General features: G+C 32.3%; 1 protein-coding gene across 1 annotated transcript in view; it reads left to right on the top strand.

The window, feature by feature from the left end:
* LOC145252698 (CB1 cannabinoid receptor-interacting protein 1-like) overlaps positions 1-17,222 on the top strand; it is a 207,740-nt gene that overhangs the window by 155,865 nt on the left and 34,653 nt on the right. The gene's annotated exons all lie outside the window — the stretch shown is intronic.

Genomic DNA, 17,222 nt, shown 5'->3' with positions numbered 1-17,222 from the left:
TGATGGAAGATGACTCTCTTTTCTGTGGACTAAAGAAAGTCGTTTTCGTGTCAAAATTGCAGCACGAAAAAAAAAAAAAAAATGATGCCAAAAAAATCTGAAAGAAAAAGTTACAAATTAATCATGGTGATATGTTTAATAATAATAATTACAATCGTTTAAAATGCATCTTCTTCACATCGGCAAAAAACTTTATATTTTGCAATCTACACTGACGTACTTCACTCGTCAAGTTGGAACAAACATCGATTCAACAGATCCAATGCTATCAAGGTCTGATAGTGAGAATTCATAAGATAACTTCACACGTTCGAAGATTTTTCTACAATTTCAAATTTGTATCTTTTTGATGTTTTCATTTGGGATTTTATTATCTGCCTTGATAATCATGTCTAATTTTTCAATACGACTATAACTAAGTGTAGATTTCTTTTTATCAAAGACTAGAAGAGTCACCCGACGTTGCCCGGGACTGAATGATGATCAACGAATGTTTCACACTCCCATATTTTTATTGTCATCGAAATCGATGAAATAGCCCATTTGTTTTTTATGAAATCGATTGATTTCTTGCTCAAAATGAGGACCCATCGCAATGCACGTAGAGAAAACTTCACATGCCTCTCGCAGTGACTAAGTTCACAATACATTGGATTCGACATTGCATTGTAGAGAATCTGCTGTTAATATTATAAAATTAATTTATATATAATGGCTTGCATTAAAGTTTAAAATGCAAAGTCAAGTATCATAGTTCAATTGTGCTCTAAACAGAAACATTCATTTCGAACGCGCCCCTGTCTTATCAAAGAACTTACTGTTGATTTTATCTTGGGCCTTTTGGCTTGTGTCGTGATTTGGTCAAAATCGCCTGTTATTTCTTTCATCAAATTATTTTCATTATTGATATCTATTGAAGACATTCTGAGACAAAACCTATCTAAGAACACCGCCAGACTCATAAAGTACCTTTGTATGAAATTTCATAAAAATCGACGCAACCGTTTTCGAGTCCATAGGGAACGAACTCACAGGCACACAAAGTTCCTTTTATATAATAGTAAAGAAGAGATAGGGATAGAGATTTTATGTGGATGTGGCTAGTTGATGGGAAATATTTATTAATGATATTTGGACATTTTTTTACTGGATTTGTTTCTCATCATTTGACGTGATGAATCAAATCTTTTTATTCAACCCGTGATTATTTTTCTGTTTGTTATATTGAATTACAGTGTTAACATACTGCGTCAAGGTCGCATCTATAAATAGAACATATCGTTTACAGATTTTGTTTATGAAATATACGCTTGAAAAAATTAACAAACTTGTATATAAAAACATAGATGTGCTTTCAGCATAAAAGGACCTAACAATGGCAAACATGTAAAACATAACACCTAGTCAACTACCCACCGATCTTTCTTATGTTTAAAACTCATGCTAATAAAACACATAATAAAACACATGACTAATTTATTTTATTCTTCTGTTCAAGATCCAAATCTACAATGTAGACATTACACAGAAAAATCGTAAGACGAACTGAGAAATTTGTATATAATAAAATAAAAATTGTTTGTGTGAGAAGTATTACATGTCAGAAACATATCTCGATATATTATTAAAATATGTTTATATCATTTTTTAAAAATTTTATTTTTAACGTTCTCTTTTTCTTTTCATTTTTCTTTCACTTTTCCTTATTCGTTCCCTCCTTTTCTTTTTTGTTTTTTTCTCATTCTCTTTTTCCTTTGATCTTTTGTCTTTCTTTTTTCTTTTCCAATTTCTCTTTGCCTTTATTCATTTTTCCTTTTTACTTTCGTTTTTCTTTGTTCTTTTTTTATATCGTTTTCTTTGTTCTCTTCTCTTGCTGCCCTCCTTGATTCCATTATGATAATCTTTTGCGTTTTTTAAAAATTTTTTTTTTTTTTTTTGATACTCAGTGGAATGTACGTAGGTGATCAACAGTCAGAGTTTGTATCTAAAAATATTTTTAAAACATTGTTTAACTATTGTAACATTATCACTACCTAAGTAATCCATTATGAACCGTGCATAGAGCAATGATCATAACGATTCACATAGAAACTTAACATTTCCTAGAAGCAATACTTCCAAACTTGAAAGTTTGGGACAATTTTTAAGGGCCCTCTTATAAAGCCATTTTTTTTTTTCATTTATAATTTTTAAAGCGCTATTTTTCCCTATAGCAAATCAACAAATTTACAATCATGACATTATTTACGTTTTTTTTTTTTATTATTAATCCATACAACACTAGCATTCTTCTAAACTTGCTTGCTTATTTGCACATTGAATGTATTAGATTATGGGAGATATGATGTAGAGTAAGAGAATAATGTAAAACGACTGTTTGTCTAGTCAATCACCATGGCACCAAGGTTTTTAATTAAACGGCAGAAATATAATTTCATTCAGTAGCACCATTTGAAATGGTGAAACTTTTTTTTTTTTGTCTTTTTTGAAATTTTTTTTTTTTTTTTTTTTTTACTGGAATCTCGATAATTTTCATTAAATTGAAAAAAAAAAGAAAAGACAGTAACTCTCTTGTGCTTTTAAAATATCTATCCATTTACCCAGTAACGTTCAAAGTTCTAGTGATGTGCTGGCTGGGCCAACTTCCTAATTGTATAACCTAAAGACTCGAGTCCTAGTACTGAGCAATATGAGAAAGGCCCAATGGGAATTTTCAGAAGGCAAAAGTAAAATAAGTTAGTGGCGTCACCTTTTAGCATATTGTATGTAAATATTTCATTAAATATCACCCCCACCCCACCTAAAATAAAAACAAACAAACGATTACAACGTATTCCTACCTGCTTTAGTTAGATCTATTCAAGGGCATGAGTATGTAAAAAAAAAAAAAAAAAAAAAAATCCACCTGAATGAACAAAAATGATTTGACTTGAGGAAATGCAGGAATGAACAGTCATGTCTGTTATTTAAAATTGTTGTTTTTTTTGCTTTTAATGGCTGCTTTACATTGTTCATGTATGTCAAAGCCCTAATTTCTCTGGAAGAGAAGGGTCTACCATGTTAAACTACCTGTTGCCTTTCGAGTGTGGCGAGTCTCTACAAATTTATTTCTCACCACTGAAATTTCAAAATCATTATCTTATTTTCAATTCTAATTGAATATCCCACCCTCTTAATTTAGTTGCTTGAGGCTCCACCCTGTCCTCTGCGTGTAACTGCATTTACCTTCACAATCTATTATGAGCACAGATGTATGCACTAATGTATGATAAACATGTATGATATAATATTGACTGAACAAGTCGCAGGTGGGATTAACAAGATCTGCCAGAACGTGAGTGGGGAGGACTATCCCCCAAGAGGGGGCACTCTAGCCAGGTATAAAAGTAGTCAAAATCAGACGCATCAGTATTCTCCAATAGGGGCATATGAGGCGATCGATAGTAATCGCCCCCCACCCCTCAAAGGAGAGGATAATACTATCTCTTAGGAACAAGTTGAGCTATACCTCATTTCAATAAGGAAGGGTCTCATGATTCAAATAAACCTCTGTTATCTGAATGATATCAAGGCGAACCTTGGCTGATATTACAATAGACAAATCAGGTGGTCTAGAAAATAATCCCCAACATGGAATAAATGTTTGCTTCATCTAATAATAATAATAATATTCAATTTAACGTCTGTTTTACATGCCGGCATATGTTGGTCAGATTTTAGAAATTGACTTCTAAACCAACCTATCTCTGGCCAGGTCTTTATTCATCCCTCTTTCTCTCAAGTCCATTTTTTATCTCTTCCTTCTACATTTTCCTTGATCTTCCTTTGTCAACTGACCTTACTATTTCCACTATTCTACATCAACTAACCCAATAATTTGCCTCTATTTTTTATATGACCATAATCAACAAAGTCTCCTGCTCTGCACGTAGCTCCCAATCTTGTCCAAATTTTATTGGTCCCCCAACAAAAGGAGGGTGGACCTGTAAATTCACCCTTGTCCATTCGTCCGTTCACACTTTAGTCAATAACTACGCCTTGTGAGTAAAAAAAGTAACAGAACGAATTTTCCGGGAAAACTCTGGTTGCCCCCTAGGGGTGCCTTTTGGGTTAAAATGGCTAAAATTGACACTTGTGCTTATTAAAAAGAATTGATGCCTTGGATTTTTATAAAACTTTCTGAAAAGTTGTAACTAACTGATTTTTATATAATTCTGTTTGTCTATACTTCGCGATAACTCTTGGGTGTGCTCCAGGAGTTCTTTTAGGGCTAATAAAAACACTCCATTTTTGGGACTATTTTACCATATTTGTCCAAAATTTTCTCTGTGTGTCTATTTAGCAGTTTTGCATAGTGTTGAACTCAAATTTAAATATGTTAAGGCCTTGGGGTCTTTTGGGGTTAAATGGGAGGGGATGGGCAAATGATAGACTTGGTCATTTCTTTTTTTGCATGGTGCAGAACTTAAATTTACATATATTAAGGCCTAAAACTGCATCGTTTGTTCATTTTCACCAGGATTTCATATCCCCTGGCGACTTTTGGGACTAAATGGGAGGGTGGGCAAATGCTGAACTTAGTCATTTTTTTTATACCTCATTCATTGTACACTCACAGGGGACCATGCATGTTTCACTTTTTCTCTGAAGTCACTCGATCTAAGCCATTGCATTTCCATCATATAATTCTCATATAATTTCTCCGTATATAACATATGTCCTCAAGCTTCACTGGCCAGATTTCACTTCTCTACATCATCACATACATATGCCTGATGGACTCTTTCTTAAGTTGATGTTGGTAATTCTCTGCCAGTTTGAAATCTTTAATAAATAAAATATTATTTGCTTGAATTCGTTCATATTATTTAGATTCTTCGAAGTAATGGTCTCATCTTGAGTATTATTTTCATAAGGTTTCGGTTGATATAACCTCCGACCTTCTTCAGGTGCATTTTGTCTAACTCTGAAATCTTTTGGTCTAACTCGGAAATCATCACAGGATTTTGAATGGAACCCTTTATTTAATCTACAGGGCTAGCATGCTCTGGTTGCATCAACCATAGCTGTAAGTAATTCACAATTCTATTTTGAGTGTTGCCTGCACTGAGGATTAAAACTTCAACCTCCAGAAGAGCGTAACTTACAACTGAATTTTACCAAGTAGCTTTTTCACTATGCCACGGGTCCTTGTGGACCTTGTGAAAATGGCACTCAAGATGAGAACAATAGTCTGAAGAGTCCAAATAATATGGATAATCAATCCTTTTCTCAAAAATTCAGAAACTTATGGAATTTGTTATTGAATCGCGCAAAGAATTGTTTGGTGCATCAAAACGTTTTTTTCTTTTCTTTAACTGCCAGACGTATTGATTTGCAAGAGCTGGTGTCACTTAAAATTGTGCTTATTCAGGATAACAATTTTCAGAAGTAATAACATAGAAATCAACTTGTCAAAAGATATGGATTTCAAACCCAAGAGCATCAGAGTAGAGACATTCCACATACAAAATGCTCATTATCTTTTTTGAAAGAGCTTTACAATAATAATCATAAATATTGATAACTTTACGTAATCTTAACATTTTATTGAACTTTCACAGTTTATTCAGGCCATGGGTATGATCTTAAAAGACATCCAGAGGTAAAGTCTCATTCATGTGCAGTGGAGAATGTAGAGTTAACCATTAGTTACCATTCCCCCAGATCCACTGTGACTCGGCACAGTAATACCCGTTAAGAAATCTGGTGCTACCGAATGAAGTTGTCTGAAAATATTGGCTTCTTGACAATGGCTACTGTGACTACTAGTCTCCTGCTCCTAGACAAGGTTCAAAAGAGGGTCACCAACCTGATAGGTCCTGATCTGTCATCTAAGCTTCAGCCTCTACAAAATGTTGCATCCCTCTGCCTGTTTTACAAGTATTTTAATGGTGAATGCTCCGACGAACTGCAAGCACTTGTACCCCATCAAAATAAATACCCCTGACAAACCCGACAAGCAGCTAAATTATACCCCTACACAGTAGAGATTCCTAGATGTAAGAGAAGTTTCTATTCCAGTAGTTTCTTCCCCAGAACTGCTAGACTTTGGAACTCCCTTCCGGGTCCCTGCTTCCCCAACTGTACTAACATGCAGAAGTTTAAGTGTAATGTGAACAGACATCTTACTGCCCAACTCCCTACATAGTACCCCTGTAGCTTATGTCCCGGATAGTAGTCTCCTACAACAAAGTGGCAATGTGCCTTGATTGAGGTGAAAATGTAATTTAAAAAAATGCACTAAACATTGATGTTGTTGTTTTTTTCCTTTCCTTTAGTAAAACTCAATCATGTTCTGCAAAGTCAAAAGCATAATGAACAATTTTCTTCCATAAAACAATCAAATCAAGCATCATGAATAAATATTTGAAGATATGAATAACTTGAAGAATAAAACCTTTTTCCAAAATTCCTGGATGCGGCATTAAATAACCCCAAAATGATTTTGCTGTTAAACAAAACCAACCACAGTTTATTCATTCTTCAAAATTATTTTAATGCATTTCTGAACGGTGTTATACGTTTGAATACAAGTTTGAGAATTTAAAATTTTCATTTAGTAAAATAACTGTCACTGAGATATTTCACTTTGACAAAAGGCTAAGGAAACATACAAAATGATGTTAGACATTTTTTAAATGAATAAAAAAAATCAAATCCTAATTTAATCTATTATTGTATTATCTTTTTTCATAATTCCACTGTTCATCAAATTTCGTTACATGATTTTGATTCTAAACTTAATTGCTGTCTAATGATTATGGATCAACTTTCATGTAAATCTGAAATTTTTGAAGTTTTAAATGGGAGCTTATGTTCATAGTATGTTCCATAAAAGCACTTTCAAATACTTGTTTAAGATGTTTAAATTTAGGAAATACAAGGACGTTCAATAAGTAATTCCTCTAACCCATTTCTCATAGCAGTAGAGCAACGGAACTTGGCACGGTTATTAGTTTTTTTTTACATAGAAACCATCCAGAGTTATGCATTTCTCCCATCATTTAATGCAGTTGTGGAAACACCCCAGCGTGATTCTCCAATCATGACGTGACTTTGGAAATCAAAGCTACATCATCTGGGAAACACTTTCATTTCAAAAACAACTTCATGGTTGGGAAGAGATAAAAGTTAGAGAGTGCAAGATCTGGAGAGTAAGGGGATAAAGGAGGATTCCATGATCACACACCTGTGCTTCTGATCTGGCGACATGTGCATTGTGGACCGGGGCATTGTGTTGCAGGAGAAGGATATCTTTGCTGATCTTGCCCCACCTTTTGATTTTCATAGCTTCTCTTAATTTTCTCAAAACTGAAACATAAAAGGCTCCTATAATTGTAATATCCTTCGCCAGGAAATCTGTCATCAGTACTCAGTCCTGGTCCCAGAAACTGTAAGGATGACTTCACCAGCATAGGGCTACACCCTTGCCTTTTTTGGAAGTGGTAAATTCAAGTTTTTCTAATGCATTGACTTGGCTTTGGTCTCTGTATTGTAGTGGTAGACCCAAGTTTCATCCAATGTAATTAGTCTTTTAAAAACTTTGACTCATTTTCGTGGCACATCTCCAAATTCGTCCTTGAGCATTCAACGCATTCTTGCTTCTGGAAAGGTGCCAATACTCTGAGAATCTATCTGGCAGACACCTTGTGCATATGTAAATGGTCATGCACAATAGTTCCATAGACCTTGCACTAATTTTGACCTATTGGGCTGTTTAGCGAATAGCTATGCATCAATCTTCCAAAATTGCAGCTTCCATTTGACTGGCAGATGCTTCATCAATGGTGGGGCGATCAGGTCTGGGAACTATTTCCACAGATTTTTGATCATGTTTAAATTTAGGATGCCAGCATTTTACAAGATCATATCATGGGATATAATTATCATACGTTCTTCATATTCATTAATTGATCTCTAATATTTAATGTTTAAATTTAACAAAAATCGGAAGAGCTTCTATCCCATGTTTATTTTTTGCTAAAACTAAATGAATGTAAATATAACTTACATTATAATTCTTTATGTCTAGTATCTATGTTCCAAAATTCATAATGATTGGTTCTTTGTTTAGGAGTGAATTTTGTACATACAAATATATAAACATATACACATACCTGACTTTATATAAATAGAAATGTGTGTGTGTATGTTTGTGCATATATATATATATATATATATATAGAGAGAGAGAGAGAGAGAGAATTAAAGTCAAGATATAATGTTACTAAATCTTATAATCGTATTCCAATTTTGATGAAAGTCCATTACATGATTTTGATTCTAGAAAATGCCTAAAAAACATGAAGTCTTAAACTTTAATGGATTTAAGAAGAAACTGAAATTCAGGGAATTTTGCTTAATTGACGTCCAATGATTATGGATCAAATTTAATGCAAAACTAGAATTTTTTAATTTTCAAATGAACAATTGTGTTAAAATATTCAAAAGAAACTGAAATTTGTGGAATTAATCAATGTGTAATACTTATTGTCAAAATTTCATATAAATCAAAGATATCTCCATCTCCACGAAGCCTCACTCCACTTTTCCATCTTTTTATAAAACTGAATTAAACTAAGTTTAGCACACATTAGTAGCTGTGTTCCATAATTCATAATGTCTGGTTAATTAGTTTAGGAGTGAATCCTGTACATACAAATTTATAAAAATACTTAACTTTGCAGTTCTGATTTTTGAGATGAGATGTGAATGCTTGTGTTATTTTGATTAATCGGACTATTATTCTTATCTAGGGTGTTATTAGTACATTGAGCCATAGAAAAACTTTTAACTTTCAATCAATCACACACACACACACACACACCTCTATTTATATAAAGTCAGGTATGTGTATATATTTGTATGTACAAAATTCACTCCTAAACTAAGTAACCAATCATTATGAAATTAATGATTTTAATCTTAGTGGCCCCTGATGATTGAACCTTTTTTATGATCGATGGACCCACCCTCAAACAAACGGTTCGAATTCTTGTAATACAGAGCCACCCTCTTTTTCCTTAGTAGGAAAAGAAGCATGTTCTCAACATCCAAAGAAGGTCGCAGGTTGCAGCGACCGAAACGTTGTGCTAATAACACCCAAGACGAGAATAATAGACCGATTAATCAACATAACACAAGCATACTTAACTTTATATAAATAGTGGTGGTGTGCAGAGAGAGAGAGATTATCTGACAATTTTAGTCTGATGAAACTTACTTGAATTTGTATTGTACATTTTTTTTTAGATATTTTTACAGTACTTGAATTCATTCTTTGTACAGTGAGTTGTTGAATATTATATAATCATTTTGTTTTTGAACTGGTTACAGTTGATAAACCCATGTTAATTAGAGTATGCCATAGACAGTGGTGAAGGAAGGGATACAACTTGATTGAAAGATAACTACTTTGTTATTTGACTTAAGGCAGAGAGCTTAAAAATGCCCTAGAAATGACAGGAGTTGCAGATTTGAACTCTGTCACCCCAACTTCGACCTTCTCACATAATCATTTTCCTGCAGGGATTTTATTATTTACACATTCTTTACTTGTTTTTTGGTATTGCTTGTTATTCCCTCAAACATTTAGGGCATCGTAACTTTCATTCTTCCAAATAATTCATTATTTGAAAATACTTTTTCTCTAACCTATCACATGATCTGCTCAGCCAATCATGACTTAGTATTTCTCAACCTCTCGCTTTCATTCCACTATAACACAAAGTTTGAAATATTAAAAAACGAACGTGGTATACAACCTTTTGGCTAGGATCAAAGTGTAGTACCTGGTGTCTTTTGCTATCCTTACTGTAGCTGGAATAGTGATGTGAATGATGCATCTGGGGAGATTTCATGGGATTGAGTTAATTTCTTTTTAGGATCAGACTTAATTCTCCAAGCTTTGGCTTAAGGTTAAAATGAGATATGGTAGAAACAGTTTACATTCCATAAAATAAAAAAAATATGTACAAGATGTGAGCTTGTGCATATGAAAGGAAGTAAAGTATGAAGTCTCTGCTTGTATAACGAGACCGATACTGCACCAACCACACCGAGTGTCCTTAACCTCGTCGGATTCCACCCAATATGACAGGTGTTCTTACGATCGTACATTGTCCCATCACAAGTTGGTCTGTTGATCATTTTCACCCCCTGTGTTTTCATGGTGGAGCGCTTTGCTTCTCGATCGAATCATCTCCTACCCTGTGTAGGTAGTCTCCGGGTACATCAATCACTCCGCTGGTCCTTGCGGCTTGCTGCGAAATGAAGAGTCCTCACCACAAACAAACAGAACTCCGGTTTATAACAATAACAACTATTTATTAATTTAATTACTTCATAACAGCTACTGTCTAAATTGAGGTGACTGACTATAGCAGTGAAACGATGAAAGACCAGACCAGTAAAGTCACAGATTTCCCATTAACACAGGCTAGTTAACATCATAGCATCAGGCCCCGAGGGCTCCCAAATCTGGAGTGCTTGATCAGCCCAGCCATTCAGTTTGCTGGCTACGACTCTACTCTTTTTAGAATTCCTTTTTCTAAATCCAACCCCTTTTCCCCACCTCTCCTTCAGAGAGTGGTTACAAACACCCTTTCTTTCTTCCTCTTAGAGCTTATCTCTACCGAATTTTAACCCTCATTTGCACTGAGATTTTTACTTATCAAATTAGGAGTGATTAGTCATTCCAGGTCGAACAATGCTTGGTGGCGACCCTTACCCTTGACCCCCATTCTAAGTTGTCAGCCTTAATCAGCTAAGGATCTCTGGCTCTCTTCATACCTCTCCACAGAAGTCCTAAAAACAACCTTTCATGTTAACAGATATATAACGACAATGAGATAAAAACAATTATTATTTGTTTTTTCTCTTTCTGACAAATCCCATAGACATTTCTGTTTTGTCCCAAATCAGACATCAACAACCCCTCTTCTGCCCTCTCTTCCTCTATCCCGCCCGGTCAAACACCCCCTCTCACCGCAATATGCACCTCGCTGCATGCATTCATGACACCAATAGTGTCATACTTGAGCATTCTCTTGTTCTCAGTCCTGTTGAAGCCCAGCCAGATTAAGGTAACCTCTTAGCTAGTTAATTGAATGAGTTCTGTCTCTACATTTTTTATTTCTTAGCAACAGAATTCTTCTAATGTGGCCACTCCCAACTTTTATTTTAATCCTTGCTTCCTAAATTGTTTCTTGAAAGGACATCATTCACTCCCAAACTCCATCCTTATTTCATTTTCTTACGATTAACTCCCACTCCAATTTAAAGACTGGGCTGCATTTATTTTTTTAGCTTTAACTGGAAAATTTTATTTTTGGAATGGTTTGGGAGGATTTGACTAATCTGATATTTTCTTTCTTTATTCATGTTTTTATTATCCCACTCCCATTTCATTGCAGTAAAATGGTATATACATTTTTTAATGAAAGTTTTTGAATAATGCCAAAACTTTTCAAGTTATTTTATATATTAGTGCAGACACTAGCAAAGCATACTTTTCTCCGGAAGGTGTGCACTCATCATACATACATATTTTGAACTTTACATAATATTTGAATCTATTATTCATCAGGCAATATCAGGTATCCTTGCTCATTTTACCCGTTTCATTTACTTTTTTACAAGGCAGCATTTATGATATACAAACCAGTAGAGGACCACATGCTGAAATAATTCTTCCATCCTTTTTAAACTCTGTGTGTGTGTATATATATATATATATATATATATATATATATATATATATATATATATATATATATATATATATATATATAGTGATTTAGATGTCATGAGGGTTTTTTGAAGCATGAAAAACGATGTTACTTTTTGTATTTAATATTTTTATTGTTATTTTTTATATTTCAAGCAGACCTCCGCTCTTAGTCACAAAAAAGTATCGAAATGAAAAAGAAAATATATATATATATATATATATATAAGAACAAGTAGTTAATAAAACCTGTTAAAAAACACTTTGAAAAAGAGTTAAAAACATATTTAATTTTAAAAAGGAAGCACAAAATAAGTGGATAGTCCTTAATCCATGGAGGTTGGAAGAAATATTTCTTTCTCATCAGAGGGTAGGATTTAGAAAAATGCGGGAACGGATTTTGCTTGCAAAAGTATTTAATGAAACTATAAGTAAGTCATAGATCTTACTTGGTAACAAATAGTGAAGTAGAGGGAATAGGGTGAAGAAAAAGGTGATTTCAAATGAATGGATAGTCTAGTGAAGGGTAAAATATCCAATAACGGTAAAATCCACATATATATATATATATATGTTTTTTTGTGTATTGATATTCGTATTAAAAACCCGTTTTTCCTATTTAAAAAGAAAATGCAACTTTGTTATATATAGGTCATGGAATTGCATTCATCTGCAAAAGATCTAGCTAATTTGCTTATTCTTTAAACATTCATTTTAATTAATTCCCAATTTTTTTCAGTTTTTTATGAGATGATCATCTTTAGTTAACTATTACGTGTAATTATATTCATGCAGATATTCTACATGATTTATACTTGCATAATATTTGTGTAAAAAGATTATGGTAAACACAAACCTCTTTCTATATATATTTATGTATGAATATATATATATATTTGTTAAAAAAATTTTGTCTACCAAACTCCTCTGTCAGTTTTTGGTCTACAGATATGAAACTTAATTTATAGGATATTCGAACCCATGCAGAACTTTATATTTGGGTTTTAGCCGGGGAAAATCGGGGTAAAAGTGTGGAAATTAAAGAAATGGAATTTGCCAGGTGAAGCTTAAGCAATTGCATTACGAATATGCATGTGCTATGTAGTAGTTTTAATCATTAGGCTTGCAGCAAACATATCTTCATAGCTCAGGCATTAACGTCAAAGGAAAAAGTAAATTGTAAGCTAAACGTTTTTGTTTCAATTCTTGGTGGTGGCTCTCGAGTCATTTTTTTTTTTTTTAACTTTTTAAATCATTACTGTATAATGGGTCCAGTATAAACTACTGTATAATAAAATGACTGCAGAAATTCCCCTCTGAACCAAACTAGCATAGGTTTTCAACAACACATGCCACATACAAATTCAATACCACTATCTTATGTAGCTTATGACCACCATTTCTGCCACATTTACTCGTGATAATAAAATGCTACATTGCATCTGATGAGCAACACCATCACAATTGACAAATCTACAGAGGAATGAGTTCCTATTTTTCTCTCTCATTATTTACTGCTCTCACTGCTTTCAGTTGACACTGGGGTAAATTCTACATTTTCTTACCCTACTGTGTGTGAACCGTTATTAACTGGTTATTACATACATATACATAACATAATCTTTCCATTTTACACTACCTAATTAATGAATTCTCTTCAGCATAGTTCCAATTACTTCGATTGACTGAGCTCTGACTATTCCCATATTCTGGAATAACAATTCTCCCCCTTTATAAACGAATGTTTAGTATGGCGTCACTTAAAAGCATATTTTATGGCCCTTCAGGGCGTCTTTTACAGACAATACAACTTCTTTTCTTAGTGAAATTGCCAAATACATTACAGTATAATATCTAGCCTGTGACGCTTTTTGGGTTCGTTGCCTTACGTTAGGTAACTTTACTTACACATGTACATCACTACGATTGCGATGAAGAGTTCTCCGTCAAATACATAAACAATCTTAGCTTATTGGGATTACTACTTATTTGCCAGTCAATGGGTACGATACAACTTAAAAAAAGCTTCTATTCTTAAAATATTTGCTAACAACAATGTTGCATGCAATTATCTATAACTGCATTCCTACTTTTTTTTTTTTACACTCCTATCCAATACATACGTTTATTTACACATTTGTTCAGCACTATGACTCCTTATTACACATAAACAAACTTTGTTTCTCAGGGATACTACTTATTTATGGAAATTTTGCAGGCGCTTTTTTTATTTATTCTGTTAGGAATGAAAGAAGTAGTGAAAAATAAATAATATGACAGATTTGCAAAGATTTAATTACTAGAAATAATTACCAACAAGAAAATGATAATTCACCAAAGCACATAAGTCACTTATTTAGCATCGATTATTATCTTACAGTTCGGCATTTTACGAACAAACTAAATGGTTACAGTGCCTTATGGAAGGGTTCCATGTCTCCGTTATAAAAAATACATTAACCATTATTATTGTTCAAACCTAATAAAATCATTAAAATACAAAATACCACAAAACTAATCCAGAACGGTTATTTACTACTGGTACTTTTTTGGGAATGCACTCCTTTTATTTTATTAGAACATTTCTCAACTTATTTTTGTTGGCTTATTATACCAGCAAGTATTACCTAAGTACTCGGTCAACAAGACCAACAGGATTTATCATCACAAGAAATAATAAAACAGCACAAAATTTTTTACACTTCACAAAATACGAAAATATATTTTTCTTTAATTGCACCACCACGACTTCAACACATAATCAAACTTACACTTTAGCACGTGACTAAATTGAAAAGGTTCGTTGCACTCTGGAAGGGCACAAAAAATACAAATTGACTCGGTCTAGAAGGATTTCTCCTCCACTGATCGAGGTCAGAAAAGGTGAGATGCAGTATCAGAACAGACACTACACTGTGATCTCGACCTCCAACATATTTCTTTTCTTAAAATTCTGTTTTTTTTTTTTCGGCAAAAAAACATATTATAAAATTCGGTGCTTTAAAAATAAACGAATTCGTTACATTTCCATAGAGAATAATTCCAGGTTTCTATAATAATAATAAAAAAATACAATAACGGTTATTGTTTTTTTTTTAACCTAATAAAAGCATTAGAATACATTGCAACGCAAAACTAATTCAGAATGGTTATTTGCTACATTTTAGGTACGGGCAAAAATGGGCGGGCAAAAATAGGGGGACCTAGTTTTGAAAGCCGATTTATCATAATTTTTTTGTAGGTTTCCGACCACTTTTTGATTGTATTTGAAAGATTAGAGACTAAAGTTAATTTCCTAAAGTAAAAAAAATATTTGTACACGTGAAAAAAACAGTTATGAAAAATGTTTTTACGACGAGCTAACCAATTCAGCTAAATTTTGAAGTTAAATAAATTTGTTGTAAAAATCCTTTAAAAGATAAATATTAGTTTTCTGGGTCTATTTCAAAGATAATTAGTAAAGTAAAGTCCTAAGATATTGAATTAAATAAAAAAAAACATCTTGTTTGTACAAAAATAACTTAATTAGCCCTCAAAAAGCAAGTAATTTACCGTGCGCGAAAACACAACAAACTAGAATTTTGCAAACACGATTATAAGGAGGCACAAAATTTCAGCCAATCAAAACGCTGTTTCAAAATGAAGTCATGATAATAAAAGGAGATAGAGGTGTCAGATTTCTTTCTTTTCCCAGACGTGCATTCATACATTCCTATTCTGAACGTTTGTATCAATTTTTATCAGTTTTTAATTTAATTATTTTTTATATTCCTGTTTTTAAATTATTTTTTTAAATTATTGTTCGAGATTATATAAAAATTATGTTACGCTGAAAGTTTCACATTCTTGTGAGCAAGGAAATTATTAAAATCTTGCATATAAAAATGATGTGAAATCTGTAATTTAAAAAAAAAAAAGTAAAAATATTTTTGCTATTTTAATTTTTTTGTGTGAAAATATTAAATAAACAATGCTTAATTCAATGGTAATATCAGTAGTTCGAGAAATTAATTTTTCTTTGAGTTATATCGAATTCATTAATACGGAATTTAGGGGCTTTTTTCGTAATGTTTCTGCAAATATATTATTTTATTGTTACAAATTACGATGCTTTATTTATTTAAAAAAAAAGCAAAAATAAATTCTTGCATTTTTTATTTACTACTGAAAACCATAACTTTAGTAAAGGTATTTTTTGTTTAAACAAAATAATACATTTCCACTCAGAATTAAATAAAAATAATTAGTTCATTATATTCTGCGATCATTGTTTGATAAATACTAAAAATTTCATTAAAATTGGTCAATTTCCTGATTTTTGGTGAATTTTTAAATATAGGGAGGAGTCAAAATGTTTATACATTTTGAGCATCGGCATTCATTTTGCCCGTACCTACTACTTTTAATTTTTTTATGGATGATGCACTCCATTTTTACATAAAACATTTTTTCACTTACTTTTTTTTTTTTTTTTTTTGGCTTATTAAACCAGCAAATATTATCAAGTACTCGGTCAACAAGACTATTAGGATTCATCATCAAAAAAAAAAAAAAAAAAATACAACAAAAAATATATACAATTCACAGACTACGAAAGTGTATTCTTTTTAATATTTTAACACAACGACGACAACGATGACTTCAAAACATAATCAAACTTGACTCAATTGAAAAAGTTAACTATCGGTTAGTTGCATTTTTTGAAACATTAAACGATTAACAAAATGCAAAACTATTTTTTCATTATTTTATCATGCCCACCGCGACAACCTCGACAAAACAAATTACAGTTTGACACATGACTAGGTGTGTCAGAATTTTTTCGGAATTTTTGACACCCCTAACACAAAACTGCGAATAAAATATTTAAAAAAAACTCGTAATTTCTCCTTTTAAAGTGGGTTGTTTATTTTCTTTATGGAATATACTTCCAAAATAAACTATTAAAGTCGTTTAAAAAATAATAGAAATATGATTTTTTATTTTTTAAAAGACAGTATTTACAAAGTACCTGCGCGCGTTCATGCAGCCATTTTTTTCTACGAAATGAAATCAATTGAATTTTATGAGTTAAATTTTTTCAATTTTTTTACTTTAAAAATCTATCAAAATTTTTCTATTGGTTCAATTTTTACGATATTTTCAGGTTCAATGTGAAATTTTATGCTCTTTCCAATAAATCGAATATAATATTCTAGACAAGCATTTTTTTTAATTCACCCCCCCCTTTTTTTGAAATATCTATTAAAATGAAAATAATTAATTTTCTCACCTCAAATTTATATATCACAAATTGAAGATAAAAGATCAATAAATAAAATAAGCTAATTTAAAACAAAAACAAAAAAAATAGATAGTTGCATATTTACCTGTAAAGTCCAATGTTTTAAACCTTTTTTTATTAAACCACATTGACTTTTTTTGTTTCTTTTTTTAAGTGAAACCTTATAAT

Source organism: Euprymna scolopes, chromosome 29, assembly GCF_053919585.1.
Source record: "Euprymna scolopes isolate OS-2025 chromosome 29, ASM5391958v1, whole genome shotgun sequence".
Taxonomy (NCBI): Eukaryota; Metazoa; Mollusca; class Cephalopoda; order Sepiida; family Sepiolidae; genus Euprymna; species Euprymna scolopes.
This window is presented reverse-complemented; position numbering and strand designations above follow the sequence as displayed.